At 40.8% G+C, this 26,537-nt stretch overlaps 1 protein-coding gene across 12 annotated transcripts in view; it reads left to right on the top strand.

Moving 5' to 3' along the window:
* The window catches only part of FAM110B (family with sequence similarity 110 member B), a 191,659-nt gene that overhangs the window by 53,895 nt on the left and 111,227 nt on the right, over positions 1–26,537 (top strand). For 4 of the 12 annotated variants that reach the window (XR_009351764.1, XR_009351763.1, XR_009351761.1 and 1 more), the window contains exon 1: positions 25,655–25,849. The exons of 5 other annotated variants lie outside the window; for them this stretch is intronic. The gene's annotated coding sequence lies outside the window, so the exon portion shown is untranslated. Of the gene's footprint in view, positions 1–25,654; positions 25,850–26,537 lie in introns of those variants that run through there. 3 more of the 12 variants (XM_059166401.1, XM_059166403.1, XM_059166405.1) reach the window with 2 other exon arrangements.

The following is a 26,537-nucleotide window of genomic DNA, read 5'->3' as shown; positions in this document are numbered from 1 at the left end:
ACACCTGCTTCCAACTATTCAAACATTGATTATCTCAGCCTTTTTTTTTTTTTTAAGGTTTTATTTATTTTTACTTGAGAGAGAGAGAGATGAGAGCGCACACACAGAGGGAGAAGCAGACTCCCTGCTGAGCAGGGAGCCAATGTGGGGCTCAATCCCAGGAACCCAGGATCATGACTGGCGCCAAAGGCAGACACTTAACCAACTGAGCCACCCAGGCACCCCAATTATCTCAAACTTTATGTCACCTGCTGGAGTCACTTAATCGATAATCTATTCCATAATTAAATGTACTAGTTCACAAATCTCCAGATTTTCCTGCTAAAACCATTCTCCTAGCTTTTCTGCTAGAGTACCACTGAGGTTGTTACTAAGGAACCATCTTTGGAAAAACTGGAGAATCACCTGGACTCCTCAGCAGTCACTCATTAAGTATTTTGGTTCTTGGACTTTTCATATTTGCTCTTTAATTTTTGTCTTTCCTGAGTTCCAAGTCAAGCGCCCGTCTTCTTTCACCATCTAACATTGCTGAAGCTATCTCCAGTTGGTTGCTCTGTCCCTCGGGCATTCCCTTTCTGGTTTACTTTGTGTGTTGCCTGTAGGGGCATCTTGATAAAATAGTCTTCGTGTCACCTTCATTCTTAAAAACCTTTTGCTAACTGCCTTAGACTGTGGGGGTAAAAGGTACAAATAAGGTAGGTGGGTGGCTACCTTTTGCCATAGGCAAGCTCTGATTTACCTTTTTAGCCATTTCTGTTCTCCAACTTGGAATCCTTCTCAGCTCTGTTGATCTATGGGAGATCTTGAATGCTTTGTGCAAACGCTGCTCATTTCCTCACTCTCACCCTGGGGTAGAGTCCCTGCTCCCTTTCTTCGCCTAGCTAAATAATGGTAATACAGGCTGTAGTCAGCAAAACCAAAGGGGCATCCCGTGCCTTCTTCAAAGACAAAACTCTTACTTGAATTTATAGCCCTTATTGTTTTATGATCTCACAGTTAGTTTTGAATTATTGGTGGGTTTTTTTTTTTTTTTGTTGTTGTTGTTGTTGTTGTTTTATTTTTAACTGTGGGCTAAAAAAAAAACAACATAAAATTTACCACCTTAATATCTAAGTGTACGGTTCTTGGTGGTGGTATGTTACTGTTTTATATTATCAGTTTCAAATTTTCTGTATGTGGATTAGCTGCATCTCTACAGCTGATACATAAACTGAAGCCTTGGGTTAGGTATTGTTTGCTTCATTTCCTTCAGTTGTGCATTCATTATGTGCCTATTGTTTCCAAACACTATGTTTTGCATCCTTGACTCTGTCTAGTGCGTACAGCAGATGTGAAACATCTGACAACTGAGTTTTAGACATTTATTTTAGGAATAATTTTTAGTGGTGGAACTTGAAAACAGCTTATGTGAAGAGTCATAGCTCATTCTTTTAAAAATAAATGCCAAATTAGACAAGCATTATTCTGGGGGTAATTTCTCATGTAAGAAGAATCTTTATAATAGGGATGAAGATTTTTATTTCCTCTCAACAAAACTGGTATGATAGATATTTAGTGTGTGTGTGTGTGTGTGTTCTTAAACTGTAATGTTCAGTATTTTCTATTATAACCACTCTGTCTCTCCAATTTCCTGGTTATTGTCATTTTTACATTGCTGGGTCAAGAATGAAAGGTTTCGTGTGTTTAAGTCCCAAACTCTCATATAGTCTACTCTGTTTCTGGGAAGTCAGCTTGGTTTTAATATAACTTTTTTATTTGGAGAATTTTAGAAGTTAGTGAACTAATTGATGCGCCCTTCCCATGGATGGGCACCATTTTGTGGTACTCAGGCTATTGTTTTAGACATGTGCAAACTTGATTGTGACAGATTGCGAACTGTTACCTTTCATATGTAAGCAGATGACAGTGGATACAAGTATTTCATGAAAAGCTAGTTTTCTTTAACTAAAAAAAAATGTAGTTGGTCACAATTCTTAAGCATAGAACAAATGTCAGAACTGCCATTAATTAGGTTAGATGTTTCTGTATAACTCTTCACAGTCTTGGATGGATGGATGGATGGATGGATAGATGGAAATATATACTTTTTTTTCCCAAAATTCTGATTTTATTTTACTCTAACATTTTTTCTTTAGTTTCATTCCATCTTATTTCTTTTTGTTAAGAAATAAAAACTGTAGTTGACACAATGTTACTTTAGTTTACTGTGTACAGCATAGTGATTCAACAGCTCTACACATTGTGCTGTACTCATCACCACCAGTGTAGCTACCATCTGTCACCATACAGCGCTATTCCAGTACCAATGATTATATTGCCTATGCTGTGCCTGTATCCCCATGACTTTATTCATTCCACAACTGGAAGCCTGCAGCTCCCACTCCCATCACCCATTTCGCCCATCCAGAAAATAGTATGGAGGTTCCTCAAAATTTTAAAAATAAATACACATATGATCCAGTAATTCAGGAATTCAACAACTGAGTATTTACCGAAGAAAATAAAAACACTAGTTCAAAAAGATATTTGCACCCCTATGTTGGTTGTAGCATGATTTACCATAGCCTAGATACGGTAGCAGCCTAAGTAGCCATCTGTAAATGAAAGGATATAGAAGTGACACACGCGCGCACACACAGGCATATTCCTCAGCCATCAAAAAGAATGAGGTCTTCCCATTCCTGCCAACCTGGCTGGGCCTAGAGAATATTATGCTAAGTGAAATAGGTGAAAGAAAGACAAATACCATATGATTTCATTCATTTGTGGAACCTAAAAAACACAAATGAATAAACAAACAAATTAAGTATACACTTTCTTAATTGATCACTCACCACCATCACACCAAACATTATGTGAGTCTCAGAGTGTACTCTATCTTATACATCACACATACCAGTAATAACACTGTATTGATTGAAATTGTTTTAATTCTTCTTTTTTTCCTTTTTTTTTTCTTTTGAAGAGAGTGTGCACAGTAGCAGAGGGAGAGGGAGAGAGAATCTGAAGCAGGTGGCCCCCTGCAGTGAGGAGCTCCAGGCGGGGCTTGATCTCACAATCCTGAGATTATGACCTGAGCTGAAATCAAGAGCCAGATACTAAACCAACAGAGCCACCAGGTGCCTTTGTTTTAATTCTAATAGACTTGTTTTGCTCTCTTCTAATAGTCTGAGGGTTACTGAAAAGCAGGGGCTGCCTTGTTTATCAGTAGTGCCTAGCAGAGAGCCTAGCATGAAATAGAAATGGAGCAAATGTCTATAAATTGAAATAACAGCAGGATTGCTTATAAAAGCAAAGTGAAATGCTGAATATTTATATTTTAACAATAAATATCTACTCTTAAGCAACGGGCAAACATCCTCTGATATTTACTTTTTCTTATAATATGTGGATGGCATGTGTATCTTAGCATTCCCTGGAATTAGTCAATAAGCACTTACAAAGGATATAGTAGATAATCAGTTATTATTTTGATGAATAAAAGATGAACACTTTTCCTAATATATATCATACAAACCTAAATAAGTTGTAATGTTGATGTTGCTCTTGCTGATGTTAACATTAGTAAACTATTGCAGAAGGGCTGATTCATATTTTAACATTTCTGAGAAGTATTGCTTATATGTGATGATCTTTAGAATAGTCACTGTCTTAAAAAAAAAAAAAAAGTCACTGTCATTAAAGATGTGTATGTCCTGGGGCACCTGGGTAGCTCAGTCTGTTAGGCATCTGTCTTTGGCTCAGGTCAAGATCCCAGAGTCCTGGGGTCAAGCCCCACGTCAGGCTCCCTGCTCAGAGGAAAGCCTGCTTCTCTCTCTCTCAAATAAGTAAATAAAATCTTTTAAAAAAATATGTATGTCCTGCTTGTCCTCAGATTTCATGGTTTTATAGGATGTGTGGAGATTTCCTTCAGTGCTGCTTCTACTTTTCTTTTTTCTTTCACTTGTTGGTTACACATTCATGCCTATGAGGACGGTTGATAATCCTGAGCGTTATTGGGAGGAGGTACTTTTAGGATAATGTTATTTTTATGTCAACAGAGTCTGGCTTAAAAGAAAGCATATTAGTTTTCTGTTGCTGTGTAGCAAATTTCCACAAGCAGCCATTTCTTAGTTCACAAGTCATGGCTCACAAGTCATGGCTCACCCGGATTCTCCATTCACAATCTCACACTCAGGGTATTGGCTGGACTGTGTTCTTGGTTGAGATTTGGGGGAAAAATCAGTTTCTAAGTTCATTCAGTTTTTTGGCAGGATTGAGATCCCCATGTCCTGGCCCTCAACCGAGGGCTGCCATTAGTTCTAGACGTTTCTAGAAGCCTCTGGCATTTCCTTGCCCAGGTCCAGCAGAACCTCTCATCAGATCTTCGTCACTTCCCATCTCTTTAGTTTCTCTTCTGTGCCCAGCCAGAGAAAACTCTCTGCTTTTAAAGAATTCATGAGATCAGGTGAGGCCCATCCAGATAATTTCCCTATCCTAAGGTTAAGGCACCATATAACATCCCTGAGTGCAGGAGTAAAATCCATTATATTGACCATCCTGGGATTATGTAGGATGTGTACGGGGTTGGGAATTCCTGGGGGCTGTGTTAGAATTCTCCCTCCCCAGAAAGTTCAGTTAAGATACTTGGGAAATGCCAAGTGTACCTCCACACTTTTACTTTGAGAAGCTGAAGACTATAGGCTTCAGCCTATAGGCTTTCTCTTTCTCAATCCTACTATAGTTCTGTAGGAAAGAGCAGTCGTCTGTCTTCATATTAAGAGAGGTCTTTATAGTCAGTAAGGTTTACGGTTTACTGTTTGTGGTTTTCATCATTGATCTGTATTCTTTCAGCCAATCACTCCAGGGCCAGTGGGGGCCCTATGAGGACTGGAGTCAAGTGTGCAGAGTCTTACAATTAACATGGAAACCAAACTGACCCAGGTTAAGTAAGGGCTTAATCCAGGAGAAGAACTTAACAAGGGAGGCCACAGGGAAGGCTATGAACTTGACAAGCTAGACCATAGGGAGCCGCCCTCAGTTCATGACCAGAGAGGAATGACTTGCCAGAGTCACTGTGTTTGGCCGATGAACCTGGAAACTGTATTATGGTTAGAGGGAGAAGCCAGAAGCAGCAACCAGCTAGGAATTCAGAAGCGAATGTTTATAAGTGGCAAGGAGATCTAGAAATTTATTATGTTCCTTGACTTACATTAATAGAAATGCTGCTAGTAAAATACATGAGAGTGGGGGGAGCTTAAACAAGATAAAAGAGAATCAAACTGCTTTGTACGATCTCTGATCAACTGGGTAGAACTTGGTTAATTTTAATAGAGACCATGGATAGGTGTTTTTCAGGCTGCATGTCAGGTGAATGATCCATTTGTTATTAACTTGCTGATGCAGTTGGGCTGATGAGTATTGCTTTAAGTGCCTATCCGTTTTTCTTCATGTCCAAACAACTTTGCTAACCAGAAACACCTGGGGTTATATGGGTGCCCAGTACCCGATGTGTAACTGACATGGAGTTGTATTTCACACTGATAGCATTTGGGTTTGCTTGTTGCCCTATCCCTTGCAAAAAAAAAAAAAAAAAAAAATGCAACACTCCTTTAAATGAGATGGGTAATTTACTACCATAGTGATAAGCTGTTTATTGTTTTGGAATACCACACTTCTCTCCTTGTTTAAATCACATACTCCTGGTTTTCTCAGGGTCAGTATTCAAAGGGAGTTTGGGTTTTCCTTCCTATCCCTTCCATTCATTTTTCGGCTGAAGAATTTTTAAGATACAAACAAATAGACATAAAAGTCATCTCTGAGCCTGGGAACCAGACAGGGAACATATCTGTTTTCACATAAGCAAAAAAATGCTGCTGCTTTCGCAGCTATTCACCGTGGAGTTCTCGCCACATCGTTGGCTGATAGAACTATAAATAAACTCAAACTTCAGAGCTTTGTACCTCTGAGAAGGAGAGCATTTAGCTTCATCTTCTGCGACTAAAAGTCGCGATGCAACCACAGTACGAAGAGGACATGGTAATTTGCAGGGTAGCGGCGGAACCGGAGATGTGGACATGCTGACGGTTTTAAAGCAAAGCTACAGAGGAAACCATTTATTCATTCCATAAATATGTATTTGAGCCTCTTCTACAGCTGGGGATATAGTAGGAAACAAATCAGACAGTGAGTTCTGCCCTTGAGAGGCTTCTGTTTCCTTGAGATGGAGCAGAGATGCGGAAGAAAAATACATAAAATATTTGATATTTCAAGTGGTAAAAAGTAGCATTCAGGAAACTCAGGGATGGGGATAGATGTATGTGTTGTAGGATGAGACAGTAGCATCTTAGAGGGTATGCTAGGCTCTAGGACAACCCTTGTATTGGGTGGGGAGGCCAACAGAGTATGCTGTGGCTTTTCCATAATGTCGTATAAGATGGCATCTCAGCAGACTGGGGTAGAGATTCTCCTGCTGGCCGTGAGGACGTGAGCCTTGAGAAGGCCACATGGCGAGAGTGGGAGCTGCCTCGACTAGGGAATGAGGGTGGGCCCCACCTGCAGCCAGCAGGAAACTGGGACCTCTGTCCTGCAGCCTCAGGGTTTGAATTTGGCCACAGGAACTCAAAGGAGAACCCTAGGATCCTAAAGGAAAGCTGCCCGGGAGATACCATGATGGCAACCTTGTGAGACCTGGAGCCAAAGACCGAGGTAAACCACACCCAGGCCTCGACAAATACTGGGAGATGTTAACTGGGTGCTTTTTTAAGCCACAGAATTTGTGGTAATTTGTGACACAGCAGCAGAGAACTGATACAGGTAGGGGCCAAGGAAGGCCTGACGAGGAAGGGATGCTTGAGTCAAGCCTGTACCTCGGAGAGTGTGAGCCAGTCAGGCAGGGTTCTGTGGGAAAGGACCCCAGGCAGAGGGAGCATCCACGAGAGCATCACTGATGGGGTGAAAGGGGGGTGGGGGAGGTATGCTATCAGAAGTGAGGTCAGAGAGTGTTTGGAGCCAGAGTGGAAAGGGCCGTTGGGCTGTTAGGGTTTCGGCTGCTGCCCTGAAGGCAATGGGAAGTCATTAAAGGGGTAAGGACCAAGGAGTGACAGAGTCCAACCTTCATTTTAACAAAGTCTCCTTGGCTTCTGTGCTGAGATGGCATGAGACCGGTAAGACACTTGCAGTAACTCAGAGCACAGGTTTGGCAACTTGGGCTAAGGTTCAGTTGTATCGGGGTGATGAGGAAAGGTCAGGTTCTGAGAATATCTTGAAACTGAGTGTATGGGATTTAATGACATCTTGGATGCATAGTGTGGCAGAGAGAGGAGCATTAAGGATGACTCCAGGGTTTCTGGCCAAGATAGCTGGAAGGAAGATGCTGCCATTCATTGAGAAGAGCAGGGAATAGGGTCAGGAGGGGGATCTGGAGCTCAGCTTTGGGCCCCTTAAGTGTGAGGGGCTGATGATAGGCACAAGGAGACACCAGATTGCTTCTGGATGTACCAGTCTGGCATTCTGGAGAGAAGATGGACTGAACATACACATGGGGAACTAGTTAGCACATGTATGGGACCTAAGGCCGTGAGGACCCCAAGATAGTCAGTGTAGATAGGCAAGAAAAAGATTAAAGGCTGAAGCACTGGTGCTCCAGTAACATATTTCCAATTGATTTATCGCCATGAAAAATGTGTTTTCTATTTCTCCAGAACTTCAACTCACTCAACACTTTTTTTCCTATTTGCTTTCAAGATATGGTATTATCTGTTGGACCCTGGTGAGTAGGGAAGTACAGCTGGATAGGAAACCCTGTTGTCACCTCATGCTGGAATATTCTAGCACTAACTAGGAGCAGATCTCTTCCTCCTGAGGGGAAATAGATGTGTAAGCCTAGACCTCCTTCCAACCCCAGCTGAATAAGAACAAGCAGAGCATTTGTGTATCTTATCAGAGACCTCAACTTCATTACCAAAGAATGGATAAGCAATCAGTGTGGCTTTTCAAGATGGCATTTTCAGAAGACCCATGACTTGCTGGTATAGTTTGCCTTTTTTTTTTTTTTTTTTTTTTTTTTTTTTTAAGATGGAGAAAACAAGCAAGCGCGAATGGAGCCGGGCAGAGGGAGGAGGAACGAGACTCTTAAGCAGGGTTCATGCTCACTGTGGAGCCTGATGCAGGTCTCCATCTCATGAACTTAATGTCACAACCTGAGCCAGAACCAAGAGTTGGACACCTAACAGACTGAGTCACCAAGGCTCTGCTAATTTGCTATGCATCTTCAGTTAGACACCACTAAACAGAGAAATAGACAAAAATAGGAGGGTACCCGCTGGGACTTCAGCAGATAGGAAAAGATAGAGACTCCGAAGAGCAGGGAAGTTGAGAGGAGGGGAGAGAGTAGTCTCTGGACCCCTGTGTAATCTGCATTTATTGAGAGCCCCAGAGCTGGAGCTCACACCCCTTTGGAGTTATTGGGAGTGGGGAGAGCCGTGTACCTCACAAGCAGAAGATCTCTCTACCTGTGGATACATCTGCTTTTATATAAGTAATCCCTTTAATTCATAAATTTCTTTTTCAGGTTCATTAACATATTTATTCCTAAATCTTCCAAATTAACAATTACTCTGTAGCATTTTCTCTTCTTGTTTTGCTTTCCCAGTTCTCCATATTATCAGATGGGCGATTTAATCTAGTATCGAATTGCTACATTGTCAAAGTAGTGCCTTTTTTTTTAAAAAAAAAAAAGGGTCACACAGGCGGTGATAGAAAATCTTTGGGAACGGAGACAATTATTCATGCCCTCTCTCGCTCCAGAAAGGGCTCGAGCGGCAAACCTTCAGAGTTTGGGTTTCAACTGGTTGAACTTCTGGAATGAGGACACCGGGTTGGCCTTGTTACCCGGGACAGTAGCAGTGGGGTCAGAGGGCAAGCCTGTTTGATGTACGCACCCTGATTTATGGTGCTTTAAGTCCAGAGTACCTGTCCTTTCTGCCCACCTTGAGCATTGCTATGCTCAGACCTGACTGCACTACCAAGGATTTTGTTTCATCTCCAACTTCATTCCCCTTCTCCCACCCCTGCAAGCATCTTTTTTTTTTTTTTTTTTCCATTTCCAGTTACATTCCCTTTTGGCATTTAAATAGTTAACCATTCCTCATCTAAAGATTACATCTGAATTAATTTTCCTTAACCTGTGAACACAGATTCTTTTGTGTCATTGGAGAATACATCATGCTTTTCCCTACTCCCTTAGTGTTTTGTGTGCCAAAGCACAGCATTTTTCAGTGCCCTTTTCAAGTTGAGTGAATCAGTTGAGCTCTTACGTTAACAGCGGTGAATTTTTTTTTTTTTTTTTTTTTAAAGGTGCTTTGGGCCTGGGGAGATATCCAATCCCGGGCCAATGAAGCCTTCCTTTGTAAGAACATTTTCTGTAGCCATCTTGAGTCACACTTAGGACATACTCTGTTTCCAGCTGTGATCAGCGTTAACACCTGCTTGCTAATGTGCTGTGTGTAAGAAAGGATAAACACCCTCAAGTCTTCTGCTGCTTGATAAAAATTAGCAACTTCCAGAAACTTGAGAAACATTTGCCACATCTAACATTATACACTTGGATACAAAGGATTGTTTATTTGTGTATCTGTTTTGCTCTGAAGCATCAGTTTCCAATTTAAAAGACCAGATTCCACACTGCTTTTAGGCCAGTCTGGGTCAGAGGTTGACAAATGATGGCCCGTGGACCACATCCACCCCACTGTCAGGTTTTGTAAATAAAGTTTTATTGAAACACAGCCACGATCATCCATTTATGTGTTGACTGTGGCTGTTCCATGCTGTAGGTGCAGAGTTGAGAAGTCATGACAAAGACTGTGTGATTTGCATAGCCTAAAATACTCATTATCTAACCTTTCACAAAGTTCGCCAACGGTGGTCTAAAATATCTAACTTTTTTTAAACTAAAAATTTGCAGCCATAGCATAATTTTGGAATCATAGATGTCGCCAGCTTTTTAAAGTTGTCCAGAAGAGTCCATAGAGAAAAGAGCCAGTGGTTTAAAATAAATAAAAATTCAATGTTGTTGTTTTTCTACTACCACTTCCATTTCCACAGGTTATCAAAATGTGTTTAACTTAAGCAGAATGTGTGGAAATGTAAAAGAAAAAACATTTCAGGTCACACTAAAAGAGAACATTGGCGTTTCTCTGTAACCTCCATATTAGGATGCATTCTCATAGGGCCTGATCATATTTAGAATTAAAATCCTCGTGAAGGCATAATTCACACATAGCCCCAGGTCTCCCTTATCACCCAGTTTGACGTGATTATAGCCTAAAATGAGGCTGCATTTGCTTGGACTGAAATCAAATAAGAGCTTAGTTTGCTTCGTTTTCCGTGTGTGTGTGCACGTGCGTGTGTGTCTGTGAAGATTCCAGTGCTTTTCTGATGGGTTAATTACATTTTCATACTAATGCGTAGTTTCTTTGAGCGGCTGTTCTATTTTCCATAGGCTTTGGTGGTGAATGTGTGTTCCAGTATGATAAGGATAGACCCCCTCCCCGTGCTCTTTCCACCCCCATCACCGGGGTAATTGCAGGGTATTGTCGTAGAAGCCGGACGCAGAGAACATTCTCTCCATGGCTGTCTTGTGCTTCGAGGGCTAAGGCTGTCTTGTGCTTCTTCACCGGGCTCCCAGTGAAGAAGTCTGTTGTTTTCGGTGGGAACGGCCTGCCTTTCTTAGCCATCCAGGCCTGGTAAATGAGGGCAACGGAGGGGTTGTGTTAAATGTGGCAAAATCTAATTACTGCTTGATTTATAGCCACATCACACTGTAGCCGAGGGGCGAGTTCACTGCCATGAAGCACACTTGGCTGGTTACAGGCTGCCTGAGAGTTCTGCTCGCTTCTGCTGGCCGCTGGAGCAGGTGGCTCCTCTCGTTGCTGAAGTCTCGGGCCCCTGGGGGGAGATCAGGCCAAGGCTCTTCAGGCACCTGATGCTGGCATGGGTGAGGTCATGCTGGGCTTGCTGGACACACACACACACAGCACACTGAGACAGCTACACGCAGCGTTTTTGGCAAGGCTTCTCTTCCCCATTTCCTGGATATTAGGAAATGAAACTAGTGTATGTTCCTAAGGAATCTAATTGGAGGCTCTGCCCCCTTCACTGTTCTGATTTCTTGTGCTGTTGTACATCAAGCTCGAGGATCCAAATTCTCCAAGATGACAGTTTCCAGTGCAGAAACCCCCTGGGTGGACCCATCCCACTCCCTTCCCAGTCTCCTTTAGAAGACCCCGTGAAGGCTCAGAGGCTCAGAAGCAGACGTGTAGCCTCATGGGGGCAAAGGTGCATGGCAGGGTCCGCTGCCCGCGCGCCCCTCCTTCTACTGGTTCTCACTGGCAGCCTTGAGGTTACAGACCTCTCTCTGCTCCTGACCTATGAAGTGGTGACAGTAGTGAAATGAGGTGGTGAAATGAGGAACAGGTGTTTTCTGATGGGGCCAGACACAGAGAAGGTTTTCAGTGAAGATTAGCTGTTCCTGGGCCAGAACTGAATGGAAGACTCACCCCCGTCTGTGTTCTCCTGTTCCTGCCCCTCACCCTCACAGGTGGGTCGACCATAGTGGTTTGATCTCATTTGCTTTGTCCCTGGGGACAGCCAGTTTATCACTGATACATCTTGGAATTTTCTGCATGTGGCTTGGCTGGGGATTTTTGTTTTTTGTTTTTTTAAATTTTCTATAGATGGTACACCCCCTTATTAGCTTCAGGAAGCCAACTCCCACCTTGCCTTCTCTCCTCTCCCCTCTCAAAGTTGTAAACTAGTTATCCATACAGCTGTTTTTATTTCAGAAGAAACTGAGGCATAAAGAAATTCAGTAATTTTACCTAAATCCACATAACTCATAAGGAACAGAATAGATATTCAAACCCAAGACTGTCTTAAAGCCTCCTAGGACCTCGAGATGCTTAACTGTGAGTTTGTTTATGTGACATACAAGTCAGGAATAAAAAAATAAAAGGCAAAGGGATATAGGATATTCCTGTGAAATACGTTTTAATTTCTTCCAGAAAACTGCTTTATTACCAATGTGAGACGGATAAAAAAAAAAATCGTCAGGTAAAAAGCAGAAGAGTCAACAAAAACTTTTAAGAGAGGTGTTGTAAAGGGGTGCTAACAGTGGTTGACTGTTGAAAATAAGCTTTCCCAGGGCCTATAAATAGAAAAAAAAAATTATCAGGTCCTAATAGAGTCATCTAAATCTAAACATAAAGGTGCAACATGACATTCAAATGAGTAAAATTATAACTGACATGAATTCATGGGGGACTGAGTCGTCTTTCTTCTTTATATATGCGTGGCACGCTATGTATAAATAAGAGGTTGGAAAGTTTAGAAGAATTTAAAATAAAAATAGTTTTTAATTAAGACGTCAAATCAGCAATAAGATTTTAAAAACTTTGTAGTGAGACTATGTTGGAAATAGCATTCTTTTAATACAGTATGGGATATTTGTTGAGGTAAGACTTAGAGATATTAAGTGTACAGTTTGATAAGAAGGTCTAAGAAACATAGACTCTCATAGAACCACCCTGATCAAAATGTAGACCATTTCCATCACCCCAGCAAATTCTGTCTTGCCATTTGGCCGTCAGTTTCCCCTTTCTAGCACCATAAGTTAGTTTTATCTGTTTTTAAATGTATATAAATAGAATCACAGTAAATATCCTTTGCTCTGGTTCCTTTAGTTCGATAATATGTCTTCCAGATTCATCCATGTTGTTGACTCAGTAGCCGGTTCCTTTTAATGCTGAGTAGTATCCCATTCTGTGGGTGTAGTGCAGTTGCCTTTTCTCTGGTCTTCTGTTAATGGATATTTGGCTTGTTTCCAGTTGGACATTTGGAATAAAATTGCTGGGAACAACACTGCACAAGTCTTTTTGTGGACGTATGTTTTTCTGTATCTTGGCTTATACCCCTGAGTGGAATTTCTGGGTCAGGGGCCAAATGTGTGATTGACTTCAGGCTTTCCCATTAGCAGTGTGTGAAAGCTCCAGTTATTCCACGTCTTTGCCGACAATTCGTATTGTCTTTATTTTTAGTGATTTGAGTGGCTATGAACTAGTGTCCTACTGGGTTTGAATTCATATCTCCCTCATAACTAATGCTGAATACCTCCTCAGGTGCTTACACATGTCTTGTGCATCTTCTTTTGCAAAGTGTCTATTGAAGTCTTTTCCCCTTTTTAAAAGTTGGGTTGTTGGTCTTTCTGTAATTAATGTGTAGCCCTTTATTTTTTCTGTCTAAAAGTTCTTTTTCAGATATACGTATTAGTTCTATCTTCTCCCATTTCATGTTTGTCTTTTTTTTTTTTTTTTTTTTTTGGACAGCATCACTTGATGGGCAGAGGTTTTTAATTTTTTTAAGAAACAATTTGTGAATTGTTTCTTTAACAGTGTTTTGTTTTTTTGTTTTTTTTTGTGACTCTGGGATATCTTAACCTAATTCAAGGTTGCAAAAATATGCTCATGTTTTTTTCTAGAGGCTTTACACTTTTAGATATTAACTTGAAGGTCTGTGATCTGTCTCGAGTTGATCATTTTGGTGTGAGGTAGGGGTCAACGTTTACTGTTTTTCTAAATGAATATCCAGCTAATCCATCATCATTTTTTGAAAGTGTTTTTTATTCTCCACTGAGTTGTCTGAGTTCCTTTGTCCAGAATCAGTTGTGTATTTATGGATATATTTCTAAGCTCTTCTGGTTCACTGATCCAGTAGTTTGTTCTTATTAATGCCATAATATTGGAATTTCCTTGTCTTTATGCAATAGCTTATGGTCTTTCTTTAGGACCCCTTCTTATCAGTGGAAGCTCAGATGACCCAGCATACAGGTTCTTCACAGTGGGACACGTTTCCACAAAATGGGAAACATCACTAATATTTGACATGGAATTTTGCAGGTGGAGTGTGTTTTGCAGTTGGATGACTTCGGTTTATTCAGATATGAAAAATCTGGTGTAATACATTCCATTTCACTGCAATTTAGGTCAGAGAATAATGCTGGAAAGAAATATGTATGAAGGCCTGAGTGAACACAGACTACAGAACAGCACAAAACTAGTATATAAAAAAGGAAGATAGGTTAATTGAAATTCCAATTAATTTCACACAACTGAGTCCAGCCAGAGTTTGAAATGACAGTGCTTTAGTATTGCTCCTTCTTGGTTGTCATTGGAGTTTTTTTTTTTCCCTATAAAATACATCTTTGGATATCTTTTAGGAGGACAGAAATGAAGTTGTTTGTCCATAAGAAAAAAAATAATAGAGGAAATTCTGCTCAAGTTCCATTGCTAAAAATGAGGAAATTAAGAAGAGTAGTAATTACAAATCAAAAAAGATCTTCTTTCTCTATGCTTCCTCTTCTGTTCCTGTCCTAGGCTGGGGTTTGAGGCAGGAGGCTCTGGCCCATCTATGCAGGGCCCTGACTCTTGCCTGGAACATCTAAAAAAGTTAAGAGTATTGATTTTGAGCTGTTGGACCACCCATGATTACTGATGAAGTATCGAGACCTTTAGGGATTTCTAATTACTTCATCCAAAAACACAGGATCCACTCTTTGTGGATAAGCTGTGCTTATTGTAGGCAAAATGAAATTAAGTAATCTCCTCCTGTACCCCCAGCTCACCCTCAAGGTAACAGAACACGGAGTACTATCTTCTTAAATCCTGGCATTGACTCATATTACATATTCAAATTGCATATGTTCTTAAAAGACATTAAGAAAACATGCAGGGATGCCTGGGTGGCTCAGTTGGTTAAGCCGCTGCCTTCGGCTCAGGTCATGATCCCAGAGTCCTGGGTTTGGGTTCCTTGCTCAGCAGGGAGCCTGCTTCTCTCTCTGCCTCTGCCTGCCACTCTGCCTGCTTGTGCTCTCTCTCTCTCTCTCTCAAATAAATAAATAAATAAATAAACCTACCTAAAAAAAAGAGAGAACACATGCAAATATTATACCTACCTTTTGGAGGAAGATGATTAAAACTGCAAATGCTCCTTTAGTCTATAACATGTGCCAAATACCATCAAGATAGGGGGTGAGTGGTTTCTCTTGCTGCCCTCTGGGCTCCTATAGTGCTTTTCCACTAATCTATTAGGCACTTTATGCCATTTATTCCTTACAGGACATTTCTCTGATGTTAAATTAAAAACTTTCTATGTAATTTGGTACACAAATCACTGTGTAGACTTGACTCAGACTTCATGATAAAAAAACATTCATCGTGTGCTATTCCATGTAGAAAGAATTTAAACTCTCCTCTTCATTAGAAGACCTGCCTGCAGTAGAATTAAAATACCTTCTCCCTGAATGGGAGCACTGATTTGGCAAAGATCATGAGCAGTCAGTTCAAGAGGAATGTAATCGAATACTTGAAATTTAAATTAGCTTGTAATCTGACTTTGAAAATAAAGCAGAAGAGAAGCTCAAGAAAGTTTCCTTAAGGTGAATTAATGTCCTTCAAGTCTCTTCCAGTTTCAAAGTTAATAACATACATACGATAAAAGTAATATGCAATGAGGCTTATCTTTTCCTGTGCTTATTCTCCCTGAGACACTGACACCGTGATTAGAAAATGCTCCCTATAGAGAGAGCACCCACATCCGCAGAAATGGTTTTCAGATACCACCAGAGATTTACAAAGTGTCTCGGTAATGTTTGGAGGAGTAACTTTTCTCTTGATTGCCGCTGTAAAGCATAAAGCGATAACCCGAGAAAGAACCTTCAATAAGTAACACAGATTTTGTTTATTTTGAAACTAGTCAAGTGTTCCTATTTTCAGAGGTTTCTTTTCTCTTCAAATCACTTCTTCCTCATTCTTGAAGGACACATTGTTTTTCCCCTAAAAATCACTGAGCAGTAAACACTCCAGGAGAAGAACACTAGTTAAATGAAAAGGGTCCCGTAATTATCGTTGCTGCTTTTAACAGGATTCTGAAAGAGAGATTTTTTTCTTGCTATAAAAGAAACCATGGAAAAGAATGTCTACATATGGAACTAGGAGCAGGAGAAAATAGGAAATCCAGATACAGAAACTAGGCACCAGGTATGAAAAACTTAACATTCAAAAAAGGAACTGGGAGGGGGAGTGATTATTTTCAGTAGGGGAAAAAAGAAAAGTCTTGTCTTTACAGATAATTACACATTTAATGATATAGATGGAGTAGAGCTTAGGTTGCTTCAAGGCAAATTTGTGTTAAACACTTCCCACTTGCACATTAATTTCTATTGTGACACTTAAAAAATTGGTCCCTGGATATAATAAAATTGCCTTTAAGATATACACAGGTAAATGGAAATATCTTTCCAACAAAATCATCGAACCATTATCCATTAATGATCCTGAGCTAAGGTTCACAAGTTTTTTTAGACTATGAAAAGTAAAAACAGTCAGTAGAGGCAGACACACTGAAAGGTGGTTGTTTTGCTTTATCTTAACTTTAAACTTAATTGCTACTCTAGTAGTAACAATCCATAAAGCTTCAGAAACCTGCCAAGGTCTCAGTCAATCTTGAAGCATGCTAATGTTCCTAACTTTATATCCAAAGAAATGATTTTTTATTTCCTTCATCACTTAAACTTACTGGCTTCTTTCCAGACATTTGAACCGAGTCATGCCTTCCAAGTGTGTAAGAATGCTTTTAGATAAAAGGAGACAATTATCCAAATAACTAAGGCAAGGAGTATCTGAATTGCGCTTAGCAGTGTGGACTTAACCGTGCCAGGAGAGGCTTGCCCTAATGTCTAATCAGCAAATTGACTGACAATCCACGCTGAACTCTTGATTCCCATTCTGATGGTCTGACTTAGGGCTGGGAAGATTAGCTCATCAAAATTGTGTTTGCTGAGGCTGCTACTTACTCGCTGGTTATTTACCTGCTGGTTAGCAAAGTTAAGTTGCACCATGAAGACTGGCTGTAGGCTAGATCTGTCAACCAGGACACAAGGCAGCAAGAATCTCCAAGCCTGAGATATTAGAGGGGCTGTACTCATTCAAAACTTGCCACCCACAGGTTTTTCTTTTCCTTGGGAGGGAGTAGGAAGAAACACAAAGTTTTAATAAACAATTTATGTTCAATGTTAGTAATAGCACAGTAGAAAAATTTAAAACTTCAGACAAGTCAACCACGCAGAAATTCACTATTCACGTTGTAGGATTTGCTCCCACACCTTTTCTCTATATATTCAGACATCTCTGTATACATACATAGGGAGGTAATTTTAACAAAATGGAATCATAATATATGTTGATTTATGACTCTCAATATTTTAGCTTATAATCTCATTTAATAAATACTCCTCTAAATATCGCTTTTGAATAACTGTATAATGTTCCATTAATTTTAATTATGCACATTATGGTAATAAATTGGCTATTGTTGAATACAATTTTCTTTCTTTCTCTTTTTGCTCTAGAAGGGATACTGTGATATGACAAATACCATAACTATATATTTTTTGCAAATATCCTCAGTTATTTCTAATTTATTTTTGTGCACATGATCCTTAGAATGATTTTCCCATAGCACATGGGCATAGGTAAATGTATATACATTTGTAAAATTTTCAAAATGTTTTTTCCCACATTGCCCCAGGGGGGAAAAAAAAATCCATGCTTATTTAAATTCCAAATTTCTAGATGAAGTTCTTAACAGTATAACATTTCCCATCTGGGTTGTCCCCAGAGCATGCTGATTATATATTTATATTATGTACTTCTTTTGCTAAAAGAAGGGTCTGTTTTTCTAATACCAATAATATCACTTGGCCTGGATGTTTAATTTTTTGGTCAGCCAAGTATGATTAAATAATGCTTACAAAAATGCTAGGTACTCTCTAAATGCTTTCTGGATGTGTTAACTCATTTAATCCATATGATATCATTATCCTCATGTTACAGATGAGAAAATTCAAGCATGAAGAAGTTAAGTAATTTACCCATGGTTGCCAGTTGGAAAGTAGCTGGATTGGGATAAAATATAACATGATACAAGATGAGAAGTACATGACGTTCTAGCAACATAATTACTCCCAAAGAGTATCATTCAGGAGGCTAAAACTTCTAAAGTTTTGATATGAGCCCTTTGAAGACACCTATCCTTTGGCTCCTACTAACATTAAAAGTTTCAGAAAAGGGGCACCTGCGTGGCTCAGTGGGTTAAGCCTCTGCCTTTGGCTCATATCATGATCTCAGGGTCCTGGGATCCAGCCCTGCATCCAACTCTCTGCTCAGCAGGGAGTCCGCTTCCCCCTCTCTCTCTGTCTGCTGCTCTGCCTACTTGTGATCTTACTCTCTATCAAATAAATAAATAAAATCTTTAAAAAAAAAAAAAAAGAAAGTTTCAGAAAGACCCCAGATGAATTTCATAACAGTTTTGTTTTGTAGTTAAATATTTATTTGGATGAAACTAATCGTTCAAAGTTAGTAATGTTAAAACATGATTATGAGCATTCGTACCATGCATAGTTGAAGTTCTTCCATGAACCTTTTGCTTAAAATAGCAGCACATATTGCTCATGCAAGATGATATGCCTTGATTTTGGACAATAATCGTAGAGATAACACTCAAACACTGATGCTGATGCTATACAGAACTATTTATAATTATAGGAAATGTCATTTAACCGAAATCTGAAATGGTTAGGCATTCCACTTGAGGAGACAAGAGCTACAATTTAGGATGTTAGTCCATTTATTATAATTTAAAGGTTTGTAGGAATTATCCATGGTCAGTAGAGAAAGAGTCCAATCCTGAGCCCTTTTGGTAGACAAAGATAAATGATAAGGTAAACACTTTCACATCCTAGAAGATGCTTATCAATGTCCATTAAATATGGTATGATTTGAGAACAGAAGGGAAGGTAATAAGCTCAGGACGATTATTGCAAGCCAATTCAGAGCTTATTATATAATTTTATATAAGATTTATATATTACATATATGTTATGTGTGCTATATTTATATTATATTATTTATCATTATATATAATATATTGGCATACATAAAATTATTTAATAAAATTTAATTATTACACCCACGGGGTAACTAATTTTTTGAGTATAAGAATAAATGTGGTTTTAGTGTGAAACAGAGCAAAATAGGAACAGATTGAGTCTGGAGTCCCTGAACAAGCCAGTCTCTGAGGCTCCCCTTTCTGAATTCTGCACCTCACCCCTCCAGGGAGCAAAACTCCCAGGTGCTTATGGCCTCCCTTGTCTGTAAATTCTGCCAAGGGAGATATTCTCAAACCAGGGTCATATAATAGGGAGCCGATATATATTTCTGGAACTAAACTAGATGATGAAGCAACATCACCTCAGTATTTTATTTTATTTTTACCATAGTATTTTAGATTCTCAAATAATCTCCTCTTCTTGTCTTAAACTTCCATTTCTTAAAAATTGCCAGTCAGAATGTCAAAGATTAATTGTAATTGGTTATTTAAAATCATTCCTGTTAAGGTATAAATCCTGATGTCTTAATTAGTGATTTTTGTTGTTGTTGTTAAAGAAAGTTTCTTAGTGATATTAATTTTTAATTTCCAGAATGCTCATTCATTAAAGGCTCTCTGCTGTGCAGTACCATTTGGACATTAAACCCGTGTTTGACTTGTAGATCTATGTAAATATAAATGAGAGGAGGATAGGAGGTTTGATTTCTGAAGAATATCAAAGTTCGTTATTTATGCAGTGCTTAAAGTTGTATGCAATGAGAGACTTTCAAAATACCCTATCATTGGTTATTAGACTTTATAATTAGGAAACAATCATTTGGGTAAAACTGGGCTGCTCTAGAAAACAGTTGAATCGAAAAGATACTTTCCTAAGAATATTGTGTTTGTGAGTTAGGACTCTAAGATGTGAAATAAAATCATCTTAATGAAGAATTTTCTTAATCTGATGTTCATTAGGCATGTAAATGTGCTTTTTGCATCAAAATTTCAAAACTTTCTTATGTTACCCTAATCATTTAGTTTCTTAGTTTTGGGAGGAAAAGTCCCTTTTGCATGACTATATCCCAGCTCTCTTCTTAACCCTATTGACCTGCACAGGAACTCCCTTGTGGATTCTTAATCTGAACCATGTTATGCTGGACATTGAGGTTGCCATTCTTTCCAAGGTTCGAGAGCTCACCTCCAGGGCAGGGGTCTTATGTATTTCTGCAAAATTAGCATAAGTAGGAGTTGGAGTCCAGTTTTTCATTTTCCCATAGAAGGGCAAGGGACAGGCTGGTTAGTGTTAGGACTTGTGGAGGTGTGAGGGCTGGGCAGATCTATAAGGTCGGCTAAAGTTGTAGGCACTTGATACTTTTGTGCCCTGAGGTCTAAATCTAAATCTAAATGTTGGAGAAGGATACAGAGGGTATGGGACATAGCAGATGTAAATTTTGCCTGTTTCAGCTTTTTTGATGGTTAGTCCCATACCTAAGAAATTCTTTGTTCTCTTTCTCTCTTTTTAAGATCTTATTTATTTATTTGACAGAAAGTCAGTGAGAGAGGGAACAAGAGCCAGGGGGAGAGGGTGAGGGAGAAGCAGGCTCCCCGCTGAGCCGGGAGCCCAATGTGGGGCTTAATCCGAGGACCCCAGGATCATGATCTGATCCAAAGGCAGATGTTTAACGATTGAACCACCTAGGCACCCACTTAGTTCTCTTCTTCCACCAAGTGACTTCTGCCTCTAGGCCTAAGAGACCAGTTTCATTCCTGGTTAAAAAGGCATGATGGGGCTAATCCCAGTGCAAGACTGACCTATAATTTAGCCATTTCAAAGTCTGGAGTCCTAAACTCAGTGGTCCATTGGGTGGGCCGGGGTGGCAAACTGTTAGGAGAGGCTGAGAGCATGTAGGGTCTCATAAGTTTATTATAGGGGGTACAGCAGGAGCATGGCCCAAGGAAGTGGGGAGGGAGAGAGACCCTGAGGAATGGTCTGTCCAAGCGCTGTGCTCAAGAACCACTGATTTGTGCTGTCCAGACACGCACTTGTGGGTCCTATGAAGGCCCTCTAGGAGGGTGCTTGGGCCATGTGGGATCTTCACTTTACAGATAGAGACCGTGTGTGCGAGGGTCTCAGACACACCTTACTGTGCTACCAACTGCAGACCATTCATAGCAGGCCTCCACGACAATCTCTCCTGAGCTAGTGGCCCCCAAATTCCTAACTCCTTAACTATCTCAACTGTTCCCTACCCTTCCGTCTCTCTTCGCCAATACTGTAAAATACGTATCAGAAGGATAAGAGAAAAGGTGATGGCGCAGGCAAGGCTTTGAGAAGACACCACAAGATGCACCATTGGATTGTAAACCGAGTTCCACCGAGAGGACTCACGCAGTCTGCTTATGGCCTGGCAAGATGACCATCTACACACAATCATTTTTATCAGTGAGTGGCTTCCCAGGCGTCCCTGAGAACGGACTCCCACAGTGGTGGTCTGCGCTGATATGCAAAGGAGCCTCTGAGGGCCTGTTGACACGGTGGGGTGGCTTCTTGGTCAATAGGGCAGCATGCTAAGCCTCTGAATGAAGAGGGGCCTGAGGGCTGCAGGTGGTCTTTGGAGCAGCTGGGGTGATTTCTAGCAGCTCCATTCCGTCTTTCTCAGCCTGCCCATGTTACACCTGCATCGGGCACCTTGTATGCTGCATTCTAAGAAGGAAGGGAGGGAAGGAGGGAGGGAAAAGGAAGGGGGGCGGGGGAAGGGAGAAAGGGAAAGGAAGGGAATGGAAGAGAAAAACGAACAGCCAGTGCTTGGGACTTATGAGCAGAGAAGGAAGGAGCACCATACTTCTAACTACTCACATGCTTTTCCACCAGTTGTCCTACCCATTGTAGTCAGAGGAGACTTTCACAGCTGGGACATGCTTTTCTTTTCCTTGGAGTTGGTAGTAAGTGGTATGCTAAAGCAACTCACATGGTCTGGGGGGAGCTGATTGTTAACATCTCTGCCCAGTGACTTCATGTTAGTTGGTGGCTTGACATCCCACGGTGGACATGCTGCTGGTCAGGGCCACATCATCCCAGGCTGGCTGTTCTGACACAAGCTAACCCATAGTGGGCATGGGTTGGGATCCATGGCATGTCCTGGACCATGGCTCGGCTGCTGGTCTTTGCTCCCTCCGCTGGCAAAGCTGGGGGAGTAGAGCTGGACTGGGACTCCCAGTCAGCTGAGTGAGAGAATCATCAGCCACGGATATCCAGCTTTTGAGCAGATACAGTTCCTTATAACAGAAACAGCCCTCCTGGATCCCTTTCAGCAAGCTGGACTTTGACCAACAATGGAAACTGAGACACAACTGATCAGTCTAAAGTTATCTAGGAGCCATAGGCTTAAAAAGCATCATTTTTAGTATATAAAACCCTAGTTTCTGTTCCAAGGAAAGGACATTTAACAAAGCTCTACATGGAAATTCTTCTTTTTTTCTTTTTTAAGACTTACTTTATTCATCTGAGGGAACACAAGTGGGGTGAGAGGCAGTGGGAGAAGCAGACTCCCCGCTGACATGGGGCTCCATCCTGGGACTCTGGGATCATGAGATGAGCCAAAGGCAGACGCTTAACAGACTGAGCCACCCAGGTGCCCCACTAGATGGAAATTCTCAAAACGTAGGCTTTCCTCTCCTCGTTCTCCAAGGTTGGAGATTCAGAACAGAATTTGAGGAAATCATTCAGGTGGGTAAATGGTATGTGTGGTGAGGGACTAATCTTCCTTGCCCGGTGTGCAAATATGAGATGGACATGTTTGTGTTCTTTGCACAAGGAAGGGTAAGTGAAGGTTTTGCCTTGCAAGATAGTGGGAACCTCTTACTCTTTAGAAAGAACTGAAAAGGAATCGGCAGAGTTTCAGGGGGCTTGTCCCAAACTCTCTTCCTCCTTTGGTGGGTGCTGTTTGCCTCTGTGTCTCCATGCCCTTCATTTGTCCTCAGGCCCCATCAGCAGCTCCAGGACCTTCACACACTCTTGGTCCTCACCCGCCCTCCCTTTAGAAACCTTCTGCCACAGACAAGTCAGTCCACCCCCACTTCAAGGCAGTTTACCCCATGGTGCTTACTCATTTGTTAATGAATCACTTAATGTTTCTCTCTCTCATTAGGTGGAAGCTCTGTTAGGAATCAGAATACTCTGTCTCTCTGCTGTCTTTGCACATAGTAGGTGCCAGAAGGTGTTCACTGAAGGAATGAATGATTTTTCAGAATCAAGGATGCGTTGACAAAAGTTCAAAGACAAAATTGCTTATTCTTGAGGTAAAAAAACAAAGGCTCACTCAGCAGAGTGGCAGTCAGAAAGATGACCAATTAACCGCTACTTAGTTTCAAACAAATATTGGTTCCAAACATGTTGAAAGATAAGACCGAAGAAAGGACAGCCGCTCCCGCCTCTCAGAAAGGGTCTGCTTAATGCTTATACAAAACAGGCATGAGAGAAATTCATCAAACAGCTTTTTAAAGTGCCGTTTTTGAGCTAGCAGTCTGTTAAATGAAGGGGAAGGCAGGGCTGTTCGATGTTTCCTAGATAAATGCCTGGAAGTGTTACTAGTCTGTATCCTGGCAGCCTCCAGGGAGCTGTGCCTTAGGCCAAATCACTGAAGCCAATTCCTCTTGGAGTTATAGCTCCTGATGATACTGATTGCACTTTGATAATTCCATGGTTGACGCTTCCAGGTAGCACGCCGAGCAGTCGTTTTCTTTCGCAGACTCGTCTCTGTCGTATTCTCCCAGAGTTTGTGTCTCCGTGTACGTTTCCCCACACTTGCTGGCTCTTGAGTTTATGGACCATGAGTTGCTGTGCTCTCCCTTGGAAGTTTATGGGCCATGCCGTCCCTTTCTCCAGCTCACTTCCCAGACAGGTGTGGGACACAAAGACTGGAGGATGAAAAATGATCCGTAGGCAAGATTCCTTTTCCGTGGCTCCTGATTAATCCCTGGAGATATCTGGTTCCTTGGAGCAAATCATAATGCCCTTTAAGAATGTCAGCTTTCTCTGAAGGTTTTCAAAGGAGAATCAGAGCAAAACAAAACTACAGAAATGAGAAGTTTGCATCATTCTACTGGATTACAACTCGACTGGTAAAATATACCCATTTCTGAGAATTACTGAAGGAAAGTTTAACATGTGAACAAACAGATTTGATTAATATCACCGCAGGATGGTTAATTTTGTAAAACATACTGAGAAGAAAGAAAGGACTTTAAAGGAGAACAAATCCAGACAAAAAGCTGCATTAGACGAGCTGACTTCTCCTCTCCCTTTCTCACATAAACGTGTCGTTTTAAATTGAATCAAACTTCTCATTATCTACTTTCCCAATTTATATTCCATAGAAAACACTTTTAAAATGTATATCACATGATCTATATTGCAAATCATTAATGAAATGTAATTATATGCCCATAATTTCCTGAAAATACCTTCTCTAAGATTGGTTCTTATAGAGTCAAGTAAAATTGTAGCAATTACATAGACAAAAAGGAGGTGTAATAATTTTTGTTTCTAGAGTGAGTACCAATAATGATTTTCTGTGATGAATCAAGTCTGCCATTAGCTTGTCACTGTTAATTCTAAACGGTGTTTCTGACAAAACTCGGCAGTGGGGAAGTGTTTAGATACTTTTTTTTAGAGTAGTGTGATGCTGGAAGAGAAGGTAGACAATAAGATGTAGCATCAAGCTTGCTGCTATTAATAATAGCTTGATTAGAACTCACTGTGTGCCAGGCCCCGTGCTAAGTGCTAATAGCTCATTGAAATAACCCTGCAAGGTGTCTCCCATTATGGCCTCAGGGATACAAGAAAAATCCAGTCCCCTGCCCATTCACAAAGGGAGGAAATAGCTGATCCAGAACTTAAACCCAGTCAGTCTGATGGTTAGGTTCATGCCTTTTATCTGTGCATCGGACCACCTCTCACAGGATTTGGCTTCTAGACTAATTTTTGCCATTAAATTGTGAGGTGGGCAAATTTATTTAATTTTTGCTTTTATAATAACCTCTTTTTAATATATTTTTATTAATAACTTCTGATATCCCTTTTCCATCTCATCTAGCTCTTAATTATTATTCAGTACTATAGTCAAGATTATGACTTTTGACACCTTGATTAGCCCTTTTCCACTGTGGATGGCAATGTGCATGGTATTTCCAAGTATACTGAGAGATTAATTAGCACTTTATGACAAATGAGTGGCAAATTGCTAACCAGGGTAAATAAAGTGAGGCTTGGTTTTATAGCACTCAGATTTTAATATCCTCCTTGTATCGATTGTATTATTTCTCAGTGCTGGAATCTGTTAAGTTTAAGTCAGCCGGTAGTTCTGTGGATTGATTTAGCCACTCTTTGTTTCTCTGCATTGGAGAAAAAAACAAGAATGTACTTTTAAAGATCACTTATAGTTTATAAGGTGATGCATTAATCTTCAAAATGACAGGAAATCAAGATGATTTTGTCTGTGGAGTTTAATTATTAAAATTTAATTTGCTCATGTGCTTTGCTCCAAGAGCTCTGTGCTAGCAAACTAGCTATAATTAGATTAGCAGCCTGCTAAGCGCTGGTGACAGCCTGCGCCTCAGAGAGCATGTGCTGGATTCTGCATGAGCCTCTCCTCATTGGCTGCTAGCATCACTGCTCGCCAGTTTGATAGGTTTCCACAGCACTCTTTATGCTGCATTGGAGACATAGATACAGAGATACTCTTCTGTGTTCTTGCAACGGTGGAGGTGCTCAGCTGGTAACGGTAAAGGAGGAGGAGGGCACCGGGGAGAAGGTGTCTGTCTTTGTTGTAGTGTATTGGAGCCACCAGCTGCTGGCTGCTGGGGATCAGGGAAGAAGTTTCAGTTCACGGTAATTACTTGGAGGCTTTCTCTCGCAGGAAAAACAGGGCCATGCATGAAATGAAGCGCGTTCCTCATGTCATCTGTTTAATTTGATCTTGCTTTTGTTAATATCATGCATACTCCAGCGTTCCCGGATTGTGGTGTGTTCTGCCAGAGAAGGCTCGGCCGGTAAACAGCTACCCTGTTCATGAAGGAATATTGTTTTCACCTGGATTCAAGTGTGTTGTGTAGTGGGGATTGATGCTTATTGGTTCTCTTCTGTTTGGGAAAGTCCGATGTTGCATCAGCGTAAGTGTCTTTGGAGGTGCGTGTCAGTAGCCGGTTGACTTTGTTTGCATGGAGTCCGGACTCCCGTGATTAATGAGCAATCAAGGAGAGTTCAGTGAGACACGCTTTAATTAGGACGGGGCAGCGATTCGCCTGGTGTCGACGCGGGGTCTTAGCAGAAGTAATGTGCTATTGTTTCTTCAAAGATGTGTGCAGCCTTCATTTTGGATGGTTTTCTTTGTTTCACCTTTTGTAGTTTTCCTTAAGCCTTCTGAATATGGAGAATATTGGCATATCCCGTTTTGCCAAAAAATATATTTAGGTGTGTAGTCCTCCGTGCCAAAGGAAGAATTTTTCACTCTGGGCTTTGTTTAACAGGGACATTGCTTTCGGAGTTGAAATGAAATCACAGAAAGGTGGGGTTCTTA

This window comes from Mustela lutreola, chromosome 3, assembly GCF_030435805.1.
Source record: "Mustela lutreola isolate mMusLut2 chromosome 3, mMusLut2.pri, whole genome shotgun sequence".
NCBI lineage: Eukaryota > Metazoa > Chordata > Mammalia > Carnivora > Mustelidae > Mustela > Mustela lutreola.
Note: the sequence above shows the minus strand (reverse complement) of the source record. Positions and strands in the feature narration are given on the sequence as shown.